Source organism: Mobula birostris, chromosome 18 (genome assembly GCF_030028105.1).
Source record: "Mobula birostris isolate sMobBir1 chromosome 18, sMobBir1.hap1, whole genome shotgun sequence".
NCBI classification, from domain to species: Eukaryota; Metazoa; Chordata; class Chondrichthyes; order Myliobatiformes; family Myliobatidae; genus Mobula; species Mobula birostris.
This window is the reverse complement of record NC_092387.1, coordinates 31,545,758-31,573,553: the sequence shown is the minus strand read 5'-3', so window position 1 is coordinate 31,573,553 and position 27,796 is coordinate 31,545,758.

The following is a 27,796-nucleotide window of genomic DNA, read 5'->3' as shown; positions in this document are numbered from 1 at the left end:
CTGTCTAAGGAACCCATGATATTTTCCATACCTAGCAGTGCAACTCTCCCACCTCTCTTACCTCCACCTCTCTCACACCAGAAGCATCTGTACCCTGAAACAGTAAGCAGCTGGCCTTGCCCATTTCTCAAGCATGTTTCTGTAATAGCTACAGTGTGGCAACCCACCTTCTACGCAGGCGAACCAGCTCACAAAATGGAGCGCGCGTCGGCAGAGAGGCCAGCCCCAAAATGGCGCTGGGCCTTCTTCTTCACCAGTAAGGGGAGAAAGCCCGCACGTGGGAAGAGACTTTTGTAGTGCACCTCTGACGTCATTTCGGCCCGGGGAGGACGGGAACGGAACTGCGTAAAAGCCAGTGCTGCGAAGTTTGAATAAACTAGTCTCGAGTGCAACTTACAGACTGCGTGTTGTTATTTCTAGCTCTGTGTGTAGCACATCGCTACAATAGTATTATTCACTGGAACCCTCCCCATGTGAATGAGTGCCACATTCTTAACACCACTTGGATAAAGAAGTTTCTTCTGAATTACCTATGAGAAGCAAGAACGTAGAACATAGAAATCTAGGTTTCAATAGGTACATTTAATCTCAGAAAAATGTACACAACATACAACATGAAATGCTTTTTCTTCACAAACATCCACAAAAATAGAGGAGTTTGTTTCCAAAGAATGAATGACAGTTAAATGTTAGAACCCCAAAGCCCCTCACAACTCCCCCCACCCACGCACAAGCAGCAGCAAGGCAACGACCCTCCCTCCCAACCAAACCCCTCACCAAGCACTCAAGCATGCAGCAAAGCATCAATAAAGACACAGAATTGCAGTACCCCAAAGACTGCTCATTCACCCGGTATTTGACATACCACAGGCTCTCTCTCTCTCTCCCTAATAAGGGAAAAAGGAGGTGTCCCTGTTTCACAGCAAGATATAACCATATAAACCACATCAATTACAGCATGGAAAAAGGCCATCTAGGCCCTTCTATTCCATGTCGAACTCTTACTCTCACCTAGTCCCACCGACCTGCACTCAGTCTATAACCCTCCATTCCTTTCCTGTCCATATAGCTGTCCAATTTAACTTTAAATGACAACATCGAGCCTGCCTCAACTACTTCTGCTGGAAGCTCAGTCCACACAGCTACCACTCTCTGAGTAAAGAAGTTTCCCCCTCATGTTACCCCTAAACTTTTGCCCTTTAACTCTCAACTCATGTCCTCTTGTTTAAATCTCCCTGACTCTCAATGGAAAAAGCCTATTGATGTCAACACTATCTATCTCCCTCATAATTTTAAATACCTCTATCAAGTCCCCGCTCAACCTTCTACGTTCCAAAGAATAAAGACCCAACTTGTTCAACCTTTCTCTGTAACTTAGGTGATGAAACCCAGGTAACATTCTCATAAATCTTCTCTGTACTCTCTCTATTTTGTTGACATCTTTCCTATAATTCAGAGACCAAAACTGTACACAATACTCCAAATTTGGCCTCATCAATGCGTTGTACAATTTCAACATTACATCCCAACTCCTATACTCAATGCTCTGATTTATAAAGGCCAGCATACCAAGAGCTTTCTTCACCACCCTATCCACATGAGATTCCACCTTCAGGGAACTATGCACCATTATTCCTAGATCCCTCTGTTCTACTGCATTCTTCAATGCCCTACCATTTACCATGTATGTCCTATTTTGATTAGTCCCACCAAAATGTAGCACCTCACATTTATTAGCATTAAACTCCATCTGCCATCTTTCAGCCCACTCTTCTAACTGACCTAAATCTGTCTGCAAGCTTTGAGAACCTACTCCATCATCCACAACTCCACCTATCTTAGTATCATCTGCATACTTACAAATCCAATTTACCACCCCATCATCCAGATCATTAATGTATATGACAAACAACATTGGACCCAGTACAGATCCCTGAGGCACACCACTAGTCACCGGCCTCCAATCTGACAAACAGTCATCCACCACTACTCTCTGGCATCTCCCATCCAGCCACTGCTGAATCTATTTTACTACTTCAATATTAATACCTAACGATTGAACCTTCCTAACTAACCTTCCATATGGAACCTTGTCAAAGGCCTTACTGAAGGCCATATAGACAACATCCACCGCTTTACCCTCGTCAACTTTCCTAGTTACCTCTTCAAAAAATTCAATAAGATTTATCAAACATGACCTTCCACGCACAAATCCATGTTGACTGTTTCTAAACAGACCCTGTCTATCCAGATAATTATATATACCATCTCTAAGAGTACTTTCCATCAATTTACCTACCACTGACATCAAACTCACAGGTCGATAATTGCTAGGTTTACTCTTAGAACCCTTTTTAAACAATGGAACAACATGAGCAATACGCCAATCCTCCGGCACCATCCCCGTTTCTAATGACATTTGAAATATTTCTGTCAGAGCCCCTGTTACTTCCACACTAACTTCACTCAAGGTCCTAGGGAATATCCTATCAGAACCCGGAGACTTATTCACTTTTATATTCCTTAGAAGCGCCAGTATTTCCTCTTCTATAATCATCATAGTTTCCATAACTTCCCTACCTGTTTCCCTTATCTTACACAATTCAATATCCTTCTCCTTAGTGAATACCGGAGAAAAGAAATTGATGAGTATCTCCTCCACCTCTTTTGGCTCCACACATAGCTGTCCACTCTGATTCTCTAAGGGACCAATTTTATCCCTCACTATCCTTTTGCTATTAATATAACTATAGAAACCTTTGGGATTTATTTTCACCTTACTTGCTAATTTCTTTCTTAAGATTCTTTTTACATTCTTTATATTCCTCGAGCACCTCATTTACTCCATGCTGCCTATATTTATCATAGATATCTCTCTTTTTCCGAACCAAGTTTCCAATATCCCTTGAAAACCATGACTCTCTCAAACTTTTAATCTTTCCTTTCAACCTAACAGGAACATAAAGATTCTGTACACTCAAAATTTCACCTTTAAATGATCTCCATTTCTCTGTTACATTCTTCCCATAAAACAAATTGTCCCAATCCACTCCTTCTAAATCCTTTCGCATCTCCTCAAAGTTAGCCTTTCTCCAATCAAAAATCTCAACCCTGGGTCCAGACCTACCCTTCTCCATAATTACGCAAACAACAGGAATTCTGCAGATGCTGGAAATTCAAGCAACACACATCAAAGTTGCTGGTGAACGCAGCAGGCCAGGCAGCATCTGTAGGAAGTGGTGCAGTCGATGTTTCAGGCCGAGACCCTTCGTCAGGACTAACTGAAGGAAGAGTGAGTAAGCGATAGGCAAAAGGGGATATCACCTGTCCAGCTCTTGGCTCTATCCCTCCCCCTCCTGTCTTCTCCTATCATTTTGGATCTCCCCCTCCCCCTCCAACTTTCAAATCCCTTACTCACTCTTCCTTCAGTTAGTCCTGACGAAGGGTCTCGGCCTGAAACGTCGACTGCACCTCTTCCTACAGATGCTGCCTGACCTGCTGCGTTCACCAGCAACTTTGATGTGTGTTGCTTCTTTATAATTATATTGAAAATAATGGCATTGTGGTCACTGGACCCTAAGTGCTCCCCAACACAAACTCCGTCACCTGACCTATCTCATTCCCTCACAGGAAATCCAACACTGCCCCTTCTCTAGTTGGTACCTCTGTGTATTGCTGCAAAAAACTATCCTGCACACATTTTACAAACTCCAAACCATCCAACCCTTTTACAGTATGGGCTTCCCAGTCTATGTGTGGAAAATTAAAATCCCCCACAATCACAACCTTGTGCTTACTACAAATGTCTGCTATCTCCTTACAAATTTGTTCCTCCAATTCTCGTTCCCCATTTGGGGGTCTATAATACACCCGGATAAGCGTTACTACACCTTTCCCATTCCTCAATTCCACCCAAATAGCCTCCTTAGACGAGGCCTCTAATCTATCCTGCCAGAGCACCGCTGTAATATTTTCTCTGACAAGCAATGCAACTACTCCCCGTCTTGTCCCTCCGCTTTTATCACACCTGAAGCAATGAAATCCAGGAATATTTAGTAGCCAATCACACCCCTCCTGTAACCATATTTCACTAATAGCTACCACATCATACTTCCAGGTATTAATCCATGCTTTAAGCTCATCCACCTTTCTTATAATGCTCCTAGCATTAAAATAAATGCATGTAAGAAATTTTCCACCTCCTACTCTCTGTTTATCACTAACAGTGCAAACAACTTTACTATTTTCTTTTTCTTCCTCCTCCACTACATCTGTTCCTACACTCTGGTTCCCCTCCCCTCTTGTATCTAGTTTAAATCCACCGGAGCCTCTCTAGCAAACCTACCTGCAAGGATATTTGTCCCCCTCCAGTTCGGATGTAAACTGTCCCACCGGAACAGGTCCCACCTTCCCTGGAAAACTGCCCAATTATCTATAAATCTGAAGCCCTCCCTCCTGCACCATGTCTTCAGCCACGTGTTGATCTGCACTATCTTACTATTTCTAAACCCGCCTGCATGTGGCACTGGTAGCAATCCTGAGATTGCTATCCTGGAGGTCCTGTCCTTTAACTTGGCGCCTAACTCCCTAAACTCACCTTTCAGGACCTCCTCACTCTTCCTACCCACGTCATTGGTCCCTACATGGACCACGACATTCAGCTACTCACCCTCCCTCTTGAGAATACCGAGAACTCGATCCGAGATATCGTGGACCGTGGCACCAGGGAGGCAACAGACCATCCGGGATTCTCAATCTCTTCCACAGAACCTCTTATCTGTCCCCCTAACTATCGAATCCCCTGTAGCCCCACCGGCCACCCACAGGGTCGCTCCGCTCGCTGTCGTCTAGGGAAACAGCCTTGGCCCCGCCAAACTGGGTAATTAGTTTGTGTGGATGCTGTGTGATGTACCTCATGCCGCCCAAATAACGGACAATACACCAGATACAATTAAATGATTTACAGTTTATAGATATTACTGGAACTATATAATTAAGAGAGAATAAAATATAAAAGGACAATAAAAGGCGCCACACTTATCAAAGTTCAATCTCTTCATGCACAAAAACCGTTGGAGCTCAAGGACCTTCTTCTTCACCCTGCGACCCCTCGGACCACCTCGACCGGCCGCCTGGGACCAACAACGGTGGTCGACCCGACGCTCCACACGAGTCCGTCTCCGTCTCCTCGCCGAATGTCCCGCTCGGGGTCCGACCCTGTTAGCGGACTCACAGCACCTGGTCCATCCTCTGCCTCGCTCTCCCGCCTTCTGCCCCAAAACCCCGCGCATACAGTATCTTCAAATACACCAAAACCATAACAACTATCCCAATTGGTTAATAGCACTTTCTTATCACACTCTAAAGCACAAACAAGCTACTAGCGCAAACTTTCTCAGCGTTTAACACAACAAAGCCGCATTCCCCAGATTAACATAACAAAGACGCCATTTTAATTAGCCTCCGCAGTAACATAAAAGTTGAAACCCCCTTACACCCCTATCACTACTGTGCTCCTCTTTTCCCTCCTTCCCTTCTGAGCTGAGGGTCCCATCTCGGTGCCAGAGACGCAACCACTGGAACTTGCCCCTGGTAGGTCATCCCCATCAACAGTATCCAAAACGATGTACTTATTATTGGTGGGAACAGCCACAGGGGTGCTTTTCTCTTTCTGTCTATTCCCCTTCCCTCTCTTGACAGTCACCCAGCTACCTGTCTCCTAGCTTTTCGGGGTGACTATCTCCCTGTAACTCCTGCCTATTTCTGCCTCTGCCTCCCGAATTATCCGAAGTTCATCCACCTCCAGTTCCAGTTCCCTAACTCGGTTTGTCAGGAGCTGCAACTAGATGCACCTTTCGCAGGTGTAGTCATCAGGGACAATTGTGCTGTCCCTGACTTCCAGCATACTGCAAACGGAGCACTCAACTGCCCTAACTGCTGCCTCCATTACCTACTCCTAAGATAATTAGATTTATTAAAGGAACTTACCCGGCCTTACCTCACTTGGAGTGAAGATCTTCCTCAGCCTCTGCTCCCCAAAGCGTCAGGAGCCAAAGCTTTCCTACTCTGTCTCCCTCTACTCCATCGCCCACTACAACGTCACCCGCTCCATTAATCTTCCTTCTTTTAAACACTCCCGCTGCCTCACGGTCCGACTTACATGCACTTGTGCAGTCGTGCCCCGTTCAACTGCCGAAGAAGAGATGGGAGACATAACGAAACAACTCGGTGATTTATGGTGTCAAAAGTCTGTTGCATTACTTTTTGCGAGCTCTGTGTCGCTGGGCACAAAGCCACCAGCAAGCCCGCTGCTTCCGATCTTTGTTCTCCCGTGACACATCAATTGGCGGCAGCAACATCAGCCTTGAATCAGCCCCCCTCCAGAGCCGGTAAAATCCGGCACCCTGAAGGCGCGCCAGCCTTCCAGACCGCGTCCTTGGCACATTGAAAAGTGGCCGGTTGTGAGGCCCCCGAGAGCGGGTCCCATTCCCGCAAAGAACAAAACTCAGACTGTAACTCCAGGTCAGAGTCTTCAAAAGAACCTTGAAAAGGAAAAAAAAGAGATGTCAAAGATAGAAATAAAGCTGTTTCTGAAGATGCAAGCGAAGGAGTCGTCATTTAGCGCCATCATCACTCATTTCTGCCTACTGCACATTGTAATGACTAGCGCAAAAACGTTCTCCCACTGAGAGACCTGACACCTGACCAGGTTCATTTCCCAATACCAGATCAAGTACAGCCTCTGCTCTTGTAGGAGAACAGATACTGAGTGATAGGGAAAAGTTGAACAGGTTAGGATTTTATTCCCTGGAGTGCAGGAGAATGAGGGGAGATGTAGTAGAGGCATACAAACTTATGAGGGGTGTGTAGATAGGATAAATGCATGCAAGCTTTCTCCACTGAACAACAAAGAACATAGAAATCTACAGCACATTACAGGCCCTTCAGCCCACAATGTTGTGCCGACCATGTAACCTACTCTAGAAGCTGCCTAGAATTTCCCTACCCCATAGCCCTCTATTTTTCTATGCTCCATGTACCTATCTAAGAGTCTCTTAAAAGACTCTATTGTATCAGCCTCTACCACTGTCACTAGCAGAGCATTCCATGCACCCACCACTCTCCATGTGAAAAACCTACCTCTGACATGTCCCTTGTACCTACTTCCAAGCACCTTAAAACTATTTCCCCTCATGCTTGCCATTTCAGCCCTGGGGAAAAGCCTCTGACTATCCATACAATCAATGCCTCTTATCATCTTATATACCTCTGTCAGGTCACCTCTCATCCTCCGTCATTCCAAGGAGAAAAAGCCAAGTTCACTCAACCTGTTTGCATAAAATGTGCTTTCCAATCCAGGCAACATCCTCGTAAATCTCTTCTGCACTCTCTCTATAGTATCCACATGCTTCCTGTAGTGAGATGACCAGAACTGAGCACAGTACTTCAGGTGGGGTCTAACTCAGGTCTTATAATTCTTGCCTACTGTCTCTAATTACCAGTCTACAGTTATGCTCTTCCTTATAAGTTGAAGCTCTATATCCACTCCATCTAAACCATGCATGACTCTACTTGATCACCCTTTAACTTTCTTTGTCCCAAGAGAAAACAGATTTGGTCTATCTCCCATGTCCTAATATTTGCATGCTTGTATTTCTGGGCTCATGCATTGAAATCTGTAGCCTTTCCATTGCCTCTATATCCTTATAGTAACAAGCTGACCAGCACTGTACATTGTTCTGCAAGTGTGGACTAACCAAAACTTGTTACACTTTTCAAAGTTCAAAGTAAATTTGGTATCAAAGTACATATACTGCATATCACGATATACAAACGTTAGAGTCATTTTCTTGCAGGCAATCACAGTAAATACAAGAAACACAATAGAATTCATGAAAGACCAAACCGAGCAGAACAGCAACTAATGTGCAAAAAACAGCAAACTGTGCAAATACAAACTAAATAATGATAATAATAATAATCGATAAATATTGAGAATGTGAGATGAAGAGTCTTTGAAAATGAATCTTAGCAGTTGATTTATTTGTACTGTGACATCCCGTCATTCCCCAATAACAACTCAACACCCACCACTCAGGTCACAAACCACCTCTTTTCTCTTCTTACCAAAACCTTCAGTGTCATAATTATATGCGTTGAATGCTTTATACCAATTATTTCCCAGTCTATGGGTTACTAACATCATCCTGTCACATGTTGCAAACTTTTCCAGTTTGGGATTATCTGCAAATTTATTTTTGATGCCAGAGTTTAAATTATTAATAAAAGCTTCTGTATGGATGGTAACAGCTTCTGTATGGCTTATCTTTGTTTATCTTTGACTGCTATTCCTTGCTTTCTATCTTAACCCAATTACCTTTTCCTGGACTGCACAACCTCTCACTTTATTCCTCAATGTCACATGATATACCTTATCTCAGGCATTTGAACAACTAGATGAGTTATATTTATGTCATAGCCCTTTGGTATTATCATGGTTATCCCAGCTTCTCACTTCACCCACCCTCCCCCACCCACCTGACTTTACCTCTCACCTTCTTGTCTATACCTCTTCCCACCCTGTCTCCTGCAAAAATGCTATGCCGTTTCTTAGTCCCTTCATCTCTGCCACATCTGTTCCCAGGATTCGGCTTTCCTTCCAGGACATCAAAGATGTCATCCTTCTTCAAAGAATGAGGTATCTATTCCTCCACACCGATGCTGCTCTCTCCCACATCTCCTCCATTCCCTAAACATCCGCGCTCACCCTATCTTCCCGCTGCCTTAACAGTGATAGCATTTCTCTTGTCCTTACCTGCCACCCCATGAGCCTTCGCATTGAACACATCAGTCTCCGCAACTTCTGCCATCTTTAAAGGGATCTTACCACTAAACATATCTTTACCTCCTGCTCCTCGCCTACCGCAAGGATCGCTCCCTCCACAATTCCCTTGTCTATTCATTGCTTCCCACTAATCTCCTTCCCAGCACTTATCCCTGCAACTGGCCAAGGTGCTACATCTGCCCATACAGAACCTCCCTCACCTTTATTAAAGGCCCCAGATAGACTCTCCAGGTGAGGCAATACTTCACCTGCGAATCTGCTGGGATCATCTATTGTGTCTGGTGCTCTCGATGCAGCCTCCTCTGCTTTGGTGAGACCACTTGTAAATTGGGGGACCGCTTTGTTGAGCACCTTTGCTCTATCCTCCACAAGCGGAACTTCCCGGTGACCAAACAGCTCAATTCCCATTCTCATTCTCATTCGGACATGTCGGCCCAGGGACTCCTCTGAATTCCACCACCCTTTTGTGTGCGTTGCTCTGGATTTCCTGCATCTGCACTATCTCTTGTGTCATGAAATTTGCTGTTTTGCAGTGGTAGTACAGTGCAAGACATTAAAAAATTCTTATACTACAAAAATTAAGAGTGCAAAAGACAATTAATGAGTAGCTCATGAGTTCATGGACTGATCAGAAATCTGATGGTGGAGGGGAAGAAGTGTTGGTCTTCAGGCTCCTGTACTTACTCTCTTTTTTTTTACCGATGTACCAATGGATCAAACCAATAGTTCAAAGTTCAAAGCACATTTATTATCGAAGTACGCATGCAGTGTACCACCCCGAAACTGCTTTGCCCTCAGACAGTCATGAAGCAAAAAAGAACCATGGAACCAACCCATTCAAAGAAAAACATCAAACACCTCCCCCCACACGCAAAAAAATCATACAAACAGCAACAAAAAAAGGGAAAATGCAGAATATAGGACTCAAAAGGCATATTTCAGTACGGTTCATCTCAGTGTTTATCTGCTGGCCAGCCAATTTTAGCAACAAAAAATGAGCAACCAGAAGTAGAATGAGGAATACATCATAAAAACCAAATTAGAGTCCAAATCTACAATCTACGTTGATTAGGCCTTGCTCCATCCCATCTGCCGACATCATCGAGGGAGAGAGAGATCACTCGAGTGCAAGGACCTTCTCTCGGGAGCAGCGAGTGAGAGACAGCCATTTCTCCGGCAGCAGCCAGCGAGAGGCTGGTAGGCAGCGCTGAACGTTCATTCACCCTCCACATCCGCTTCAATGATTTCAATCTTCACCACTTTAGTCAGCGAGATTGGCGAGAGATGAAGTCAATCATGGCCCCACAACCCATCTCGTGGTTTCCTAGCCTCCTTGCTGCATGCTTTAGTCGCAGCCCCGTGGAAAATTCTTGGAGACAGCAAAATGCCAAATCACCCAATCGGCCCGGAATCACACCACCAAAATGTAGATTACAGTCTTTAATAGTAGTAGAACCATATCTGGAATAAAAAGAAGCTGTAAAAGAAGTGAAAGGAATTGCCTTGTGACCCGTGTTGAGGACACCACCTTTGGTTGTGTTGTTCACTGGCACCATCTTCTTCCTGACTCCAGGAAATAAATGGAGTCCACCATCATTTTGGCAGTGCATTATCATCTTGATCTTTGTAAACCCACAGCCTCTCTTCAGGTCTGCAGCCCCAGCCTCTTTCTTCCACATCCTCCCACACACAAACTTTGATCCCACCTCTAGTGGTCAGCTGACGTGGGTAAATAAGATTAACGTAGGTGGGTACAAGGGCAGCATCGACATGGTGGGCTGAAGGGCCTGTTTTGGTGTTGCACAGGTTTATGGATCTCTGGATTCCACTCTGCTCACCCAGCCTCAGCCTCCTGTTGGCTCTCCATCTATTATTTCAAGACCGGTTGTCACTTTCTTCAAGCTGTCAGATAGCTCCAAAATCTACATGTTTCAGTAGATGAAGTCCAGCCAAACCAACCCTACCCTGTTTCACCTCTTAACAGACACCTCAGCTTATCAATCTCTCCAGATCTTCAGGGAAAATACATGGAATTAGCATTGAAAGAAAAATGTGAGGAAGTACTGTCCATTTTTGTGGGAAGACGCCAAGGTTTAAAAAGAGAAATTTTCAACGGTTCTTGTTTCAGTCGAAGCAAGCAGCTGAGAAGGAGTGAAGAAATCGGGTAGAAAAAGTCGGGTTTTTTTTAAACACTGCTCGGGGAGAAAGGTCTGCACTGCGCAGGCGCGTGACTTAGCGCGCCAAGGTTTAAAAAGCAGACCACCATATACAGCGGCCATCGTTGGAGTGGACTGAGTCAGAGCGGGACGGTTTTGGCTCAAACAGGCTTCGGCGAGAACGGGCAGAGGCCAGGGTAGGTTCCGGTAAGTTTTTTGTTCAGATTGTTTAGTGCTGTGAGAATGCCAGGCAGGATGTTGGAATGCTCCTTTTGCAGGATGTGGGAAGTCAGGGAGCCCTCCAGTGTCCCTGACAACGACACCTGCAAGAAGTGCATCCAGCTGCAGCTCCTGACAAACCGCGTTAGGGAACTGGAGCAGGAGCTGGATGACCTGCGGATCATTTGGGAGAATGAGGAGATTATAGATCGTAGCTACAGGGAGGTAGTTACGCCAAAGGAGCAGAGGACAGGAAATTGGGTCACTGTCAGGCGAGGGAAGGGAAAAGGGCAGGCAGAGCAGGGTTCCCCTGTGGCCATTCCCCTCAACAACAAGTATACCGCATTGGATACTGTTGGGGGGGATGACTTACCTGGGACTAGCTGCAGTAGCCGGATCTCTGGCACTGAGTCTGGCTCTGCAGTGCAGAAGGGAGGGGGGACAAAGAGGAGACCGGTAGTGATAGGGGACTCGATAGTTAGAGGTGCAGATAGAAGGTTCTGTGGTCGTGACAGAGAATCCAGGATGGTTTGTTGCCTCCCAGGTGCCAGGGTCAAGGATGTCTCTGATCAATTGCATGACATTCTGAAGTGGGAGGGTGACCAGCCAGATGTCGTGGTGCACATCGGTACCAATGACATAGCAAGGAAGAGTGAAGAGGTCCTGGACAGTGAGTATAGAGAGCTTGATAGGAAGTTGAAAAGCAGGACCTCAAGGGTGGTAATCTCAGGATTGCTACCTGTGCTAGGTGCCAGTGAGGGTAGGAATAGAATGCTCTGGAGGAGGAACAAGTGGCTGAGGAACTGGTGTAGGGGGCAGGGTTTCAGATTTCAGGATCATTGGGACCTCTTCTGGGGCAGGTAGGACCTGTACAAGAGAGACGGGTTACACTTGAACCACAGGGGGACCAATACCCTTTCAGGGAGGTTTGTTGGTGCTATTGGGGAGGCTTTAAACTAGATTTGCAGGGGAATGGGAACCAGAGTGCCAGAGCTGACAATGTAGCTGGGGTGAAAATAAATGATGTTGAAAGTTTAAGCAAATCCGCTGATAGAAAGGTTGTGAGTGGTGGTAAAAATCTTCTGAGGTGTATATATTTCAATACTAGGAGTATTGCGGGGAAGGCGGATGAGTTGAGGGCGTGGATTAACACGTGGAATTATGATGTTGTAGCAATTAGTGAAACTTGGCTACAGGAGGGGCAGGACTGGCAGCTTAATATTCCAGGGTTCCGATATTTCAGATGTGATCGAGGCAGAGGAATGAAAGGTGGGGGAGTAGCATTGCTTGTTAGGGAAAATATTACAGTATTGCTCAGGCAGGACAGATTAGAGGGCTTGTCTACTGAGTCCTTATGGGTGGAGCTGAGAAACAGGAAAGGTATGACCACATTAGTGGGATTGTATTACAGACCACCCAATAGTCAACGAGACTTGGAAGAGCAAATCTGCAGAGAGATAGCAGGCAACTGCAGGAAACATAAAGTTGTGGTGGTAGGGGATTTTAATTTTCCATACATTGATTGGGACTCCCATACTGTTAGGGGTCTAGATGGTTTAGAGTTTGTAAAATGTGTTCAGGAAAGTTTTCTAAATCAATATATAGAGGGACAAACTAGAGGGGATGCAATATTGGATCTCCTGTTAGGAAACGAATTAGGGCAAGTGACAGAAGTCTGTGTAGGGGAGCACTTTGGTTCCAGTGATCATAACACCATTAGTTTCAATTTGATCATGGACAAGGATAGATCTGGTCCTAGGGTTGAGGTTCTGAACTGGAAAAAGGCCAAATTTGAAGAAATGAGAAAGGATCTAAAAAGCGTGGATTGGGACAGGTTGTTCCCTGGCAAAGATGTGATTGGTAGGTGGGAAGCCTTCAAAGGGGAAATTTTGAGAGTGCAGAGTTTGTATGTTCCTGTCAGGATTAAAGGCAAATTGAATAGGAATAAGGAACCTTGGTTCTCAAGGGATATTGCAACTCTGATAAAGAAGAAGAGGGAGTTGTATGAAATGTATAGGAAACAGGGGGCAAATCAGGTGCTTGAGGAGTATAAGAAGTGCAAGAAAATACTTAAGAAAGAAATCAGGAGGGCTAAAAGAAGACATGAGGTTGCCTTGGCAGTCAAAGTGAAGGATAATCCAAAGAGCTTTTACAAGTATATTAAGAGCAAAAGGGTTGTAAGGGATAAAATTGGTCCTCTTGAAGATCAGAGTGGTCGGCTTTGTACGGAACCAAAGGAAATGGGGGAGATCTTAAATAGGTTTTTTGCGTCTGTATTTACTAAGGAAGCTGGCATGAAATCTATGGAATTGAGGGAATCAAGTAGTGAGACCATGGAAACTGTACAGATTGAAAAGGAGGAGGTGCTTGCTGTCTTGAGGAAAATTAAAGTGGATAAATCCCCGGGACCTGACAGAGTGTTCCCTCGGACCTTGAAGGAGACTAGTGTTGAAATTACGGGGGCCCTGGCAGAAATATTTAAAATGTCGCTGTCTACGGGTGAAGTGCCGGAGGATTGGAGAGTGGCTCATGTTGTTCCGTTGTTTAAAAAAGGATCGAAAAGTAATCCGGGAAATTATAGGCCGGTGAGTTTAACGTCAGTAATAGGTAAGTTATTGGAGGGAGTACTAAGAGACAGAATCTACAAGCATTTGGATAGACAGGGGCTTATTAGGGAGAGTCAACACGGCTTTGTGCGTGGTAGGTCATGTTTGACCAATCTGTTGGAGTTTTTCGAGGAGGTTACCAGGAAAGTGGATGAAGGGAAAGCAGTGGATATTGTATACATGGACTTCAGTAAGGCCTTTGACAAGGTCCTGCATGGGAGGTTAGTTAGGAAAATTCAGTCGCTAGGTATACATGGAGAGGTGGTAAATCAGATTAGACATTGGCTCGTTGGAAGAAGCCAGAGAGTGGTGGTAGAGAATTGCTTCTCTGAGTGGAGGCCTGTGACTAGTGGTGTGCCACAGGGATCAGTGCTGGGTCCATAGTTACTTGTCATCTATATCAATGATCTGGATGATAATGTGGTAAATTGGATCAGCAAGTTTGCTGATGATACAAAGATTGGAGGTGTAGTAGACAGTGAGGAAGGTTTTCAGAGCCTGCAGAGGGACTTGGACCAGCTGGAAAAATGGGCTGAAAAATGGCAGATGGAGTTTAATACTGACAAGTGTGAGGTATTGCACATTGGAAGGACAAACCAACGTAGAACATATAGGGTTAATGGGAAGGCACTGAGGAGTGCAGTGGAACAGAGGGATCTGGGAATACAGATACAAAATTCCCTAAAAGTGTCGTCACAGGTAGATAGGTCGTAAAGAGAGCTTTTGGTACTTTGGCCTTTATTAATCGAAGTATTGAGTATAAGAGCTGGAATGTTATGATGAGGTTGTATAAGGCATTGGTGAGGCCGAATCTGGAGTATTGTGTTCAGTTTTGGTCACCAAATTACAGGAAGGATATAAATAAGGTTGAAAGAGTGCAGAGAAGGTTTACAAGGATGTTGCCGGGACTTGAGAAACTCAGTTACAGAGAAAGGTTGAATAGGTTAGGACTTTATTCCCTGGAGCGTAGAAGAATGAGGGGAGATTTGATAGAGGTATATAAAATTATGATGGGTATAGATAGAGTGAATGCAAGCAGGCTTTTTCCACTGAGGCAAGGGGAGAAAAAAACCAGAGGACATGGGTTAAGGGTGAGGGGAGAAAAGTTTAAAGGGAACATTAGGGGGGGCTTCTTCACACAGAGAGTGGTGGGAGTATGGAATGAGCTGCCAGACGAAGTGATAAATGCGGGTTCTTTTTTAACATTTAAGAATAAATTGGACAGATACATGGATGGGAGGTGTATGGAGGGATATGGTCCGTGTGCAGGTCAGTGGGACTAGGCAGAAAATGGTTCGGCACAGCCAAGAAGGGCCAGAGGGCCTGTTTCTGTGCTGTAGTTCCTATGGTTTCTATGGTTAGACTGGTGGTGCAGCAGGTAGGGATGCTGCCTCACTGCACCAGGCTCCCAGATTCAATCCTAACCTGCCTGTGTGGAGCTTGCACGTTCTCCCTGTACGTGGATTTCCCTTGGTTGCTCCGGTTTCTTCCCACATCCCAAAGAGATGGGTTTGTAAGTTAACTGATCACTAAAAACTGCTCAAGCGTACAGAATTAGGGACAGTTGATAAGAATGGGGTCAGAATACAGTTGGTTAGGGTAGGGCTGTTGCAAACGGGTGTTGATGACCTGTCTGGACTCAGAGGGCCTGAATGCTGTATCTCTCTACTCCTCTAATAGGAAGCTCAAAGTTCAAAGTTCAAAATAAATTGTATTATCAAAGTACCGATATATCACCATATACAACCTTGAGATTAATTTTCTTGTGGACATACTCAGCAAAGCTATAGAATAGTAACTATAACAGGATCAACAAAAGGTCAACTCGAGTGCAGAAGTAAACAAATTGAGCAAATGCAAATATAAATAGATAACAATAAATAATGAGAACATGAGATAATGAGATAAAGAGTCCAAAAAGTGAGATCATTGGTTGTGGGAACATGTCAATGATGGGCAAGTGAGTTTAGTTTTCCCCTTTTATTCAAGAGCCGGATTGTTGAGGGGTAGTCACTGTTCTTGAACCTGGTGGTGTGAGCCCTGAGGCACTTGTGCCTCCTACCTAATGATAGCAGTAAGAAAAGAGTATGGTCTGGGTGGGGAAAATCTCTGATGAAGGATGTTGCTTTCCTATGACAGTACTGGAGCTGTGCTTTGCCACACGATCATGGGTGTGAAACAAATAGAGCAGGGGACTAAGCACACAGTCTTGCGGTGCACCTCTGCTAATGGAGATCATGCAGATGTTGTTGCCAATCTGAATTGACTGGGGTCTGCAGTGAAGAAATCTAGGATCCAATTGCACAAGGAGGTATTCCGGCCAAGGTCTCGGAACTTATTGATTAGTTTTGAGTGATGGCATTCAATGCTGAGCTGTAGTTGATTAAGAGCATCCTGCCGTATGCATCCATGCTGTCCAGGATTGAGTGAAGAGCTTATGAGATGGCATCTGCTGTGGATCTGTTGCTCCAGCAGGCAAATTGGAGCAGATCCAAGTTACCTCTCAGGTAGGAGCTGATATGTTTCATTACCAGGCTCCCAAATTATTTAAGCAACAGGAATTCTGCAGATGCTGGAAATTCAAGCAACACACATCAAAGTTGCTGGTGAACACAGCAGGCCAGGCAGCATCTCTAGGAAGAGGTGCAGTCGATGTTTCAGGCTGAGACCCTTCATCAGGACTAACTGAAGGAAGAGTGAGTAAGGGATTTGAAAGTTGGAGGGGGAGGGGGAGATCCAAAATGATAGGAGAAGACAGGAGGGGGAGGGATGGAACCAAGAGCTGGACAGGTGATAGGCAAAAGGGATACGAGAGGATCATGGGACAGGAGGTCCAGGAAGAAAGGCAAGGGGGGGGGGGACCCAGAGGATGGGCTAAGGGTATATTCAGAGGGACAGAGGGAGAAAAAGGAGAGTGAGAGAAAGAATATGTGTATAAAAATAAGTAACAGATGGGGTACGAGGGGGAGGTGGGGCATTGAGCGGAAGTTAGAGAAGTCAATGTTCATGCCATCAGGTTGGAGGCTACCCAGAGGGAATATAAGGTGTTGTTCCTCCAACCTGAGTGTGGCTTCATCTTTACAGTAGAGGAGGCCGTGGATAGACATGTCAGATTGGGAATGGGATGTGGAATTAAAATGTATGGCCACTGGGAGATGTTGCTTTCTCTGGCAGACAAAGCGTAGGTGTTCAGCAAAGCGGTCTCCCAGTCTGCGTCGGGTCTGGCCAATATATAAAAGGCCACATCGGGAGCACCGGACGCAGTATATCACCCCAGCCGACTCACAGGTGAAGTGTTGCCTCACCTGGAAGAAAGCAGAGAAAGCAGGATCTCCCAGTGGCCACATGTTTTAATTCCATCCTCTGGGTCTCCCCCCCTTGTCTTTCTTCCCGGACCTCCTGTCCCATGATCCTCTCATATCCCTTTTGCCTATCACCTGTCCAGCTCTTGGCTCCATCCCTCCCCCTCCTGTCTTCTCCTATCATTTTGGATCTCCCCCTCCCCCTCCAACTTTCAAATCCCTTACTCACTCTTTCTTCAGTTAGTCCTGACGAAGGGTCTCGGCCTGAAACGTCGACTGCACCTCTTCGTACAGATGCTGCCTGGCCTGCTGCGTTCACCAGCAACTTTGATGTGTGTTTCCCAAATCATTTCATCATTGTGGATGTAAGTGCAACTGGGCAATAGTCATTAAAGCAGGTCACCATGCTCTTCTTGGGCACTGGTGTAATTTGGAAAGATTTAATCATCTACCCTGACCCTAACTTTATCTCCTTCCCCACACTGTTTTGTTATCTAGGCAGTACCCTTCCCTGCTAGTGAGACCTTGATCCCCTGACAAAACTATGACAGGTTTATGTACGTTTGATTTCACTTTCCTAGACTTGTGAGTGAGAAGCCAAGGTTATTGAAAGACATACAGGAGTGACATAAAGCCCAAACGATACCATTAATCATTCCTGCCCAGTTGAAAAAAATAACAATATACATGTCACTCTCAGCTGGGTGCCCAATGAGACGTCATACTTCACTCAGTGACCACCAGCTTGCTGCTGTCAGACTGACTGGCGTTCTAGTGGTGTTATGGTAAAGGGCAAGGCCTTGAGGTCTAAGGTCAGACTGATTCTGGCAATCACATCCCACATGATCCTATGCATACTAATTGGCTAAAGCTTATTTTTAGCAGAAGGTGCAACTCTTTTGTTAGCCTTAAGATAAAATTATATATCCTCCCATACAGTTTTGTGTCAGCATATAGTGTTAAAAGGTAGCAGGTTGTGGACTCAAACAGAGACTCAGGTGCATTATCCAGTCTGACACCAAGTCAGAATATTCGGCATATGATACAATGGATTCTGCTTGAATGGGGCACATTGGGACCAGCACATTTTGGCTCAATTAAGTGGCTGTCCCAATTAGCCAAATTTCATGGAAATAGTCTTAAAAAGCATAAAAGAGACGCTACCATTTAATTGAGTAACAAATGATGCATTTAAATGAAATACAGAACAAATTGTAATGCTACCAATGCTTCTACAGTATGACAAAATAGTATATTAGTTCCTAATAGTTATCGATGAAGTTAATCATCCAATGGACACTACCGTGTATGGGGTGGCACCTCTGGTCAAGGGGATTGTCATGTCCATTCTGGGGCAGCTCATCCACCTTTGCTCTCTACCAGACACTCAGCTCTCACCTATAGCTCCAAGTAGCTGTTTGCATGCGACAACAGCCATAACCCATTACATTGCTTCAACAGGCAAACTAAGCCTGTTGCGGGTAGCTATCAGGCCTGTACCCCAGTAAAATAGATGCCTATCCTGGCATATGAAGCCAGGGCGAGTGGGCTGGGCAGATGAGATCAACAGTGAAATCCAACGGCCAAGAAGCGTAGCCTCAGATTAGAGAGACGCCCCTTTAGAACAGAGATGAGGAGGAATTTCTTTGGCCAGAGTGTAGCGAATCTGTGGAATTCATTGCCACAGACAGTTGTGTAGGCCATGTCATTGGTTATATTTAAAATGGAGGTTGATTATTAAGGGCCTCAAACGTTAAGGAGAGAAGACAGAAGGATGGGGTTGAGAAAGATAATAAATCAGCCATGATGGAGTGGTGGAGAGGACTTGGTAGGTTAGATTAGATTATGAGGACAGGCAGTCCTCTTTTATTGTCATTTAGTAATGCATGCATTAAGAAATGATACAATGTTTTTCCAGAATGATATCACAGAAACACATGACAAACCAGGACTGAAAAACTGACAAAAACCATATAATTATAACATATAGTTACAACAGTGCAATGCAATACCATAATTTGATAAGAACAGACCATGAGCATAGTAAAGTCTCAAAGTCTCTCGAAAGTCCCATCATCTCACGCAGACGGTAAACCTCCAGCACCGCAAACTTGCCGATGCAGCATCTCGGAAGCATCCGACCACAGTCCGACTCCGAGTCCATCCAAAAACTCCGAGCCTCCGACTAGCTCTCCGACACCGAGCACCAAGCACCATCTCTGCCGAGCGTTTCGACCCCGGCCCTAGCAACAGGCAGTAGGCAATAGGCAAAGTCGAGGATTTGGGGCCTTCCCCTCCAGTGATTCTCAATCGCGCAGTAGCAGTGGCAGCGAAGCGGACATTTCAGATGTTACTCCAGATGTTCCTCCGTGCTTCTTCACGTCTGTCTCCATCAAATCAGGACTGTGCATGGCATCCTATTTCACAGATACGATATTCATTCAGAACGGCCGCGCGCACTGCGTCGCGCTGCCATCTTCTCCTCCTGATTCTGCTCTTATTCCTTATGGTGTCATGGGTCCTCTGTAGACTTGTGACACAGTCTGGTTTTGTCCTACTCACACAGGGCATTTTCCATTGTGGCTTTGTCTCCTCCACTTGTTCAACTAAAAAGCTTCGTCAGCTTTGTTTCAAGTTGCTACCTGGCCTTCATTTTCATATGGGCAATACTGTTTTTTCCTTGTCTTGACATATCTAAATCAAACTAAAATATATTTTACACTTTAATCATAATTACTATAACAATGTAAGGCTTGCTGTATTCAAAACCATAGGAATTTTTAACATGATAAATGGTGAAAGAAAGTTATGACATTTCTTCCCTCAAGTTTAGAGACAAATTGAGATCAAAAAAAAGGGAATTCCAAAGGAGCATCTATGACACAAATTGTTTGGGACATCACTGAAAATATTCGAGTCAAAGCTCTGGAATCAAAGTGATTCAGCAGCCAGAATCAGCTGATAAGTTGTAAGGCAGCGATGGCCCACTTCAGTGATTCAGGATCGTGGGTCTATGGCAGGGCTTCCTGATATGGGTGAGACTGGTTCATTCCTGGCCATTTAGTCCAAGTAGTCTGTGTGGTCTTCTGTGTTTCAACCCTCTTCATTCTGACCATTCTGGAAAACAAGGTGGGGATCACCTTCACCAAAAGGACTGTAGCATTCAACAAGTTGTGAAGCTGCCACCTTCGGAAGAAAAGTTAAGGATGCACAATTAAAGCTGACTGCCCATCAAAGCCCAGCCCCCAGAAACAATATTAAAACAATCTGTTTGTGCAAATTTGAATTCCTTAATGTCTGTTACATTTCGCATCACCATGTGGTTTACATTTGCAATTTTTTAAAAACCCTGGCGTCCGATCCTGTTATAAAATGTAATAGTTGAAGTTCACATTTGTTTCAATTTCTACATTAAGGCACGTGTGTGGGGCAAATTATCCATTCAGCAGTCTCACTAAAGCATTCCTCGTTCTCACCCTCTGCCTCCAGGATCCTCTACATCTCCACGTCTGCCTGATTTCATCCCCAGTTCTCTTGCCACCATTGCTAGATATTGCTCCAGTAAAACAAGACTGGCCCCTAGTGATCCAAATGCAGATTTCAGTCAGACATTTAACTTCTGGGATTGGAATTGATTTATTATTGCCACATACACCAAGATATAGTGGAAAGCTTTTCTTGTATACTGTCCATTGCACAGTGTATTGAGGTAGAACAGAATAAAACAATAATAATGTGGATTAGAGTGTAAACATGACAGAAAAATTACAGTGTAGGTAGAAAATAAGGTCCAAGAGTGCAACCCAGTAGACTGAGAGATCAGGAGTCCACTTTATCCTACAGGAGATCCATTCCAGAATCTGAAATCTGTAGGATAGAAGATGACCTTGAGCTTTCATGCTTTTTTTGACTGGACTATACATATTTCCGAAGAGTTAACATTAAAAATGGATGTTTAAATGGTGGATTTTAACTTTGTTATAGAATGGGATAATCAGGATAGGCCACATTGAATAATTTCTGCAGCGTGTTCAGGATTCAACGGTGTGTCCCTGAATCAAGGTGCAGATCAGCTGAGATTTGCTAATGATGCAAGAACACTAACAGCAACTAAAATAATTAAGGTCAACTTAATGTTTGTAAGTGAGAAAAAACAAACTGCCTGTTCAGAACCGAGATTTGGTTGACTGATTTCAACAAAATTAAGCTAAAAATTATATTGTGTGACACTGTTTATTCCTTCTCAATGTTAAAATTCAGAAAAGACAAACACAACCACTTTTGGGATACTTTGCATCACTCTAAAAAGTCATGCAGCAAAATTCCCCACCTTTTGGACCACAGTACACGAAGTTAAATTTCATTGAGGTACTACCATTGTTAGCAATTCCCAGGTCGAATAGCTTTTGGTAGTTCTCCACCAAAACTGTTTCAAGAACTCTGTGGTTTGATATTTAATATTCTGTGTTTTATTGCTCGCTTATTTGCATGATCTAGTCTTTTGAGTGTTTGATGTTTTCTTTGAACAGGTGCCACAGTGTTTCTTTGTTTCGTGACTGTCTGTGGGGAGACGAATCTCAGGGTTGTATATTGCATACGTACTTTGATAATAAATGCACTTGACGACTTCGAAGCTTTGAATTCGTCAAGAAGTCAACCAAGTTATATTTCATTCTTACTTGCTATTCATTAGACCTTCTCTCTTGTTACCAAGCCTTCTTCCCTGTTTTTCCACATTAGGTTTCCCACTGGCACTGACCCAATGATGAGCTGATTCCCCAGGCACCCAGGGAATTGGTTTCCTGGCCATCCAACCCATTACAAGATGCAGGCTCCTCCAGGCAAATACCCCCATCCCTTTATTCTCCTGACCAATGGGCCTCTGACACCGTTTCAGCCTTGCTTGATGTATTTTCCTTGACTTGCTCCACAGTGGAGAAGAATGTGCAATGTGGATCCAGTACTGACATCTGAAGCAGCAGGGAATGAGCTTGACTTGGCCAGTTACACTATGCTGCAGTTTAGAGGGCGGACCAGACCATCTGTGGTAAACTGTGAATGGGTGCAACGTCAGATCGGTGGGGAGTGTTCATAATATTATTTGTTGTGACATAGAACTAGTTCTGTCTCTGAGGGGAAAAACTCCAGTTGCTGGAGGACTGGCATTAAGGAAGCAAGAAACAATGCAGAACTAGGATCTCAAATACGCTCTGGAGAGAACTTATACAGTAGCTTGGTCCCTAGAGAAATATAAGGCTCAGGAGTTTACATTTGCTTCAATAGGTACACAATATCAGCAATACGCAGGGCCAACGTGTGGCCTGCACATGTGGACTTTGTGAAGCAGTATTTTATTGTCCATGAGGCCTAAGACCAAAGGAAAATTGATGCCAGCCACTTTTCCACCAGCTCCATTTACGTGGCTGGCATTGAAAAACTGGCCGGTGTTAGATTAGACCACAAGGCCATAAGATATAGGAGCAGAATTGGATCATTTGTCCCATCAATTCTGATCCACCATTTCATCATGGCTGATCCATTTTTTGTCTCAGCCACAACCTCCTGCCTTCCCCATATCGTTTCATGCCCTGACCAATCAAGAATCTATCAACTTCTGCCTTAAATATACATAAAGATTACAACCACCTTCTTGTAATACAAGAGCGTCAGGAGTTTAGATTTCAGGAAAGTGGGCTGGCCAACTGTTAGGAAGGCCAGGCCAGGCCAGGCCAGTGCAGGAAAGTTGGGGAGGGAGAAAGGGAAAGTATTCGAGATTTGAGCTATTTGCACACTGCAAGTGCCTGATTCATTTTCATCTACAAGTGATGTCATTAGACATTACTGTACAAACCTGGACATCTCTGAGACTGAGTGTGCATGAGAGACAAGTTACAGGGTTCATAGATCATGTCACATAATTAGAGTCCAACTGGGTTCAGCAATCACATTTCAACCTATTTTCTTTGGTCTGTTGCACAAAAGTTTTGCAAGCTTTGAGGAAAATCAGATAGTAAGGGATGAGATAAAGAGATAAGCAAATGATATTAAGACTAACACTAAGTTATTTTATCAGAGACAAAGAATTCAGAAGCTACAGATGCTGGAAATTAATATTGATGACATTGCAAAGAAAGCTAACCAATGATGAATATACCAATGTTAACGTTGCACCAGTATTTATAATCAGACGGCATCCAATGTATCACATGAGCACAAATAACAAAATAGCAAATTCCAGTCAAAAATAGGAAAGGGAAAATTTGACAATGAAGTACCAAATTGATTCCAACAAAGGAGAAAATCACAGATGTTCAATCTATTCCCTTCCAACATTCCTTTCGATTCATAAAATATTCCTTTTGATTTGAAACATTCTATTCTATCTCCTTTTTAGTTTCTATTCTGTAACGTACAGTAGCTCTCAGTTGGTACTACTACCTCGCTACTCCATTAACCTGGGTTTGACCCTCATGTCACTGACGGCTTTGCTCCAGTTCCCACACCACAAAGACTTGCCTCAAACTAAAGATGACGCCTGAGGGCTTTGCAGACCTGGTTGACTTCTTCCAGTTCATCCATGAAACAATGTATATCTCCTATACTCATGCGTCTTTTTCTCTTTTCAAGGTGGTTGGGGTCCTGTCAGAGTCCATGAACTAGAGCTGCACTCTCTCTTTGGAATTTGCTGAAAGGCCTGGCGTTTCAGGATCTCCAGGAACGACTTGGAAGACGTGTGGCTTCAGAGTGCGGTCCTGTGGGCAAATCCTTGCTGATGTCACTGACTGAAGCGTCATGGGAAATCAAAACATGGAGACAGCAGGTACAGTGATCAGAGGCCTTCTCTCTCTCTCTCTCTCTCTCTCTCTCTTTCTGCTGTCTCTCTCTCTCTCCCCTTCCCCTCTGTGAGCTGTTGTTCTCCCCTCTCACTATGGCTGGAGTGATATCTCTCTCTCTTTCCCTCATTAGTGAGAGGAAGCCTGTTGAGATGCCAGAGTGTTGAATTAGACAGTAGTTTTTGATGGACTCTGGAGGTGTTGTTAATGCTAGCATGGTGGGTGGTGCAGGTTGATGCTCTTTCTGGAGCAAGTGAGGGAAAGGCAAGGGGGTAGGCTGGATGCTTTTGCTGTAATAAGTGGGGCAGAGGGAGAGGGAGAGGGTTGATGTTTTTGCTGTTGCTTGCATGTGGGAGGTGGGGGGGCTTTGGGGTTCTAATGTTTTTCTGTCATTCATTCTTTAGGGTTTTTTCTTCCTGTTTTGTGGATGTCTGCGAAGAGTAAGAATTTCAGATTGTGTACTGTATACATTCTCTGATATTAAATTAAACCATTGAACCATTCTGTAGTTTTACCTGTAGATAAATGGCAGAGAGAATCAAAAAGGAGTTGAAGGCATGAGAGAGAAAGTAAGAAAGATGGTGATTACTGAAGGGATTACTGACGGGCCAAATGGTTTCCTTCCATATCACCATAACTAAGTTGTCTTACTCTATCAAGATTTTTTCATTCATTGCAGCTCTTCCAAAATCCACCAATCCTATTTTTACTGTTTATTTTTGCAATATTTTGAATAATTTACTTTCATCTACTATGTTCTTTGAATTCTGTAGTTAACCGTAGAGGAATTAATTTCACATGGATTTTATATTTCTCAAAGGAATACATGTTTATTAAAAATTGCAAAATATTTTTTAAATTCTTGTCACTTTTTGTGTGTGGAAAAAATAATATTTTAATGTACCACAGCCAATTTTCCTCATAGATACATAACTGAGATACTTTAGTTCAAAACTCCAGTTTCTTATTGAAGTATCCATTTCTCTTGTAATGAAAAATATATCATATTGCGATCACTTACCCTTACAGATTCTTTTCATCAGATTACTTGTGAATCATAACTTATTACACAAGAAGAAATAGGAGACTGCAGATGATGCAGATACTGGAGGAACTCAACAGGTCAAGCAGCGTCTATAGAGGGCAAAAGTCAGTTGATATTTCAGGTCAAGACCCTTTCTGGGTTGATGGACAATTGATGTTTTCAGTCAAGACCCTTCATCTGGACTCATATGAATGATCTCAACCCAAAATGTCCACTGTTTATTTCCCTTTACAGATGCTCTCTGACCCATTAAGTTCCTCCATTTTTTGTTATTGCACAAGAAAGCACTTAGAAAAATAACCGTCTTCTAGTTCATTCCACAAATTATTAATTCAAAAAAACTATCCCAAATATGTTCTCTGAATTTGTACTCCAAAGTTCCCATGGTTATTGTTAAAACTTGCTACTTAAAAAACTGTAAATCACCTCACCAGTTCCTAGTTATTTCTTATCATCTCACACATTAATTCAACTTTATGATGATCATTCCTCATTTACCACTCCAAACTGATTACCAGGGCTATCACACCTCACTTTCCATTTTCCTGTCCTTCCTGTTTTATCCCAGAATACTTAATCCCAACCTAGATCACCTGCAGCTACATCTATCAGGACAAACCTAATTTTCTATTTGTACTATTCCTTTTGCTAATTTGTTATAAATGCTTAAAGGAATCAGAAGCACTGCCTTGTTTTATGTTTACCTATTTTTTCTATGGCTTTGTCCACACCTGCACCCGCACAGTCAAACTTCCTTTCATAATCCGTTTGTTAAGGCTATAAGACCATAAGATATAGGAGCAGAATTAGGCCATTTGGCCCATCGAGTCTGCTCAGTCATTTCATCATGGCTGATCCAATTCTCCTTACAGCCCCAATCTCCTGCCTTCTCCCTGTATCCCTTCATGCTCTGACCAATCAAGAATCTATCAATCTTTGCATTAAATATAAATAAAGACGACCTCCATGGCTGCCTGTGCAAAGAATGCCACAGATTCACTCCTCTCCAGCTAAAGAAATTCCCCCTCACCTCCATTCTAACAAAATGCCCCTCTATTATGAGGCTGTGTCCTCTGGTCTTAGACTCTCCCACCATAGGAAACATCCTCTCCCCATCCACTCTATCAAGGCCTTTCACCATTCAATAGTTTTCAATGAGACCACTCCACATCTTTCTGAATTCTAGTGAATACAGGCCCAGAGCCATCAAACACTCTTCATATGACAAGCCACTCAACCCTGAAATCAATTTCATGAAACTCCTTTAAACCTTCTCCAGTTTCAGCACATCCTTTCTGAGATAAGGGCCCCAAACCTGCTCACAATACTCCAAGTGAGGCCTCACCGGTGCTTTGTAAAGTTTCAACATTACATCCTTGCTTTTATATTGTAGTCCTATTGAAATGAACCTAGCATTGAATTTTCCTTCCTCACCACAGACTCAACCTGCAAATTAGCCTTTAGGGAATCCTGCACAAGGACTCCCAAATCCCTTTGCACCTCAGTTGTTTGTATTTTCTCTCTATTTAGAAAATAGTTAACTCTTTCATATTGTCTATCAAAGCGCATGACCATACACTTTCTGACATTGTATTTCATCGTCACTTCTTTGCCCATTCTCCTAATCTGTATAAGTCCTTCTGCAGCCTCTCTACTTCCTCAAAGCTTCCTGCTCCTCCACTTATCTTCATATCATCTACAAACTTTGCAATAAAGCCATCAACTCCATTATCACTGACATATAATGTAAAAAGAATCAGTCCCAACACAGACCCCTGTGGAACACCACTAATCACAAGTAGCCAGTCACAAAAGGCTCTCTTTATTCCCACTCTTTTCCTCCTGCCAATCAGCCACTGCTTTATCCATGCTAGAATCTTTCCTGTAATACCATGGGCTCATAGCTTGTTAAGCAGCCTCATGTGTGGCACTTTGTCAAAGGCTTCTGAAAATCCAAGTACACAACATCAACTGATTCTCCTTTGACTATCCTGCTTGTTACTTCTTCAAACAATTCTAATAGATTTGTCAGGCAGGATTTTCCCTTGAGGAAACCATGCTGACTACGGCCTACTTTATCCAAGTACCCTGAGACCTCAGCCTTAATAATCGACTCCAACATCTCTCCAACCACTGAGTTCAGACTAACTGGCCAATAGTTTCCTTTCTACTGCCTCTCTCCCTTCTTGAAGAGTGGAGTGCCATTTGCAATTTTCTGTTCCTCTGGAACCATTCCAGAATCGAATGATTCTTGATAGATCATTACTAATGCTTCCACAGTCTCTTCAGCCACTTCTTTTAGAAGTATGGAGTGCACATCATCTAGTTCAGGTGACCTTCAGACCTTTTAGTTTCCCAAGAACCTTCTCTCTGTATTGTTACGCAAGTTTCTACTTTCCTTAATGCCTTTGTCCTTTCCTATTAACTATATAATTTTTGTCTCTTGTAAATATTGCACCACTTTATTAACTAAATGATATCCAGTTCAACAGAATATTCTGTCTTGGTTTAGTCGAAGTGGAGAGCTATCCTCTTCACCTAATCTGAAGCCAAAACTCAAAACCTCTTTCTCCCAGTTTGTCTTTGAGCTTTCTGTTTAACTCTCCGATCCATTGACTTGATACTAGTGTAGCCCCCCTGGCCAGACTCAGGGTCGCTCGGCTCGCTGTCTTCTAGGGAAACAGACCTCGGCCCCGGCAAACTGTGTAATTAGTTTGTGTGATGTACCCCACCCCGCCCAAATAACAGACAATACACCAGATATGATTAAATGATTTACAGTTTATAGAT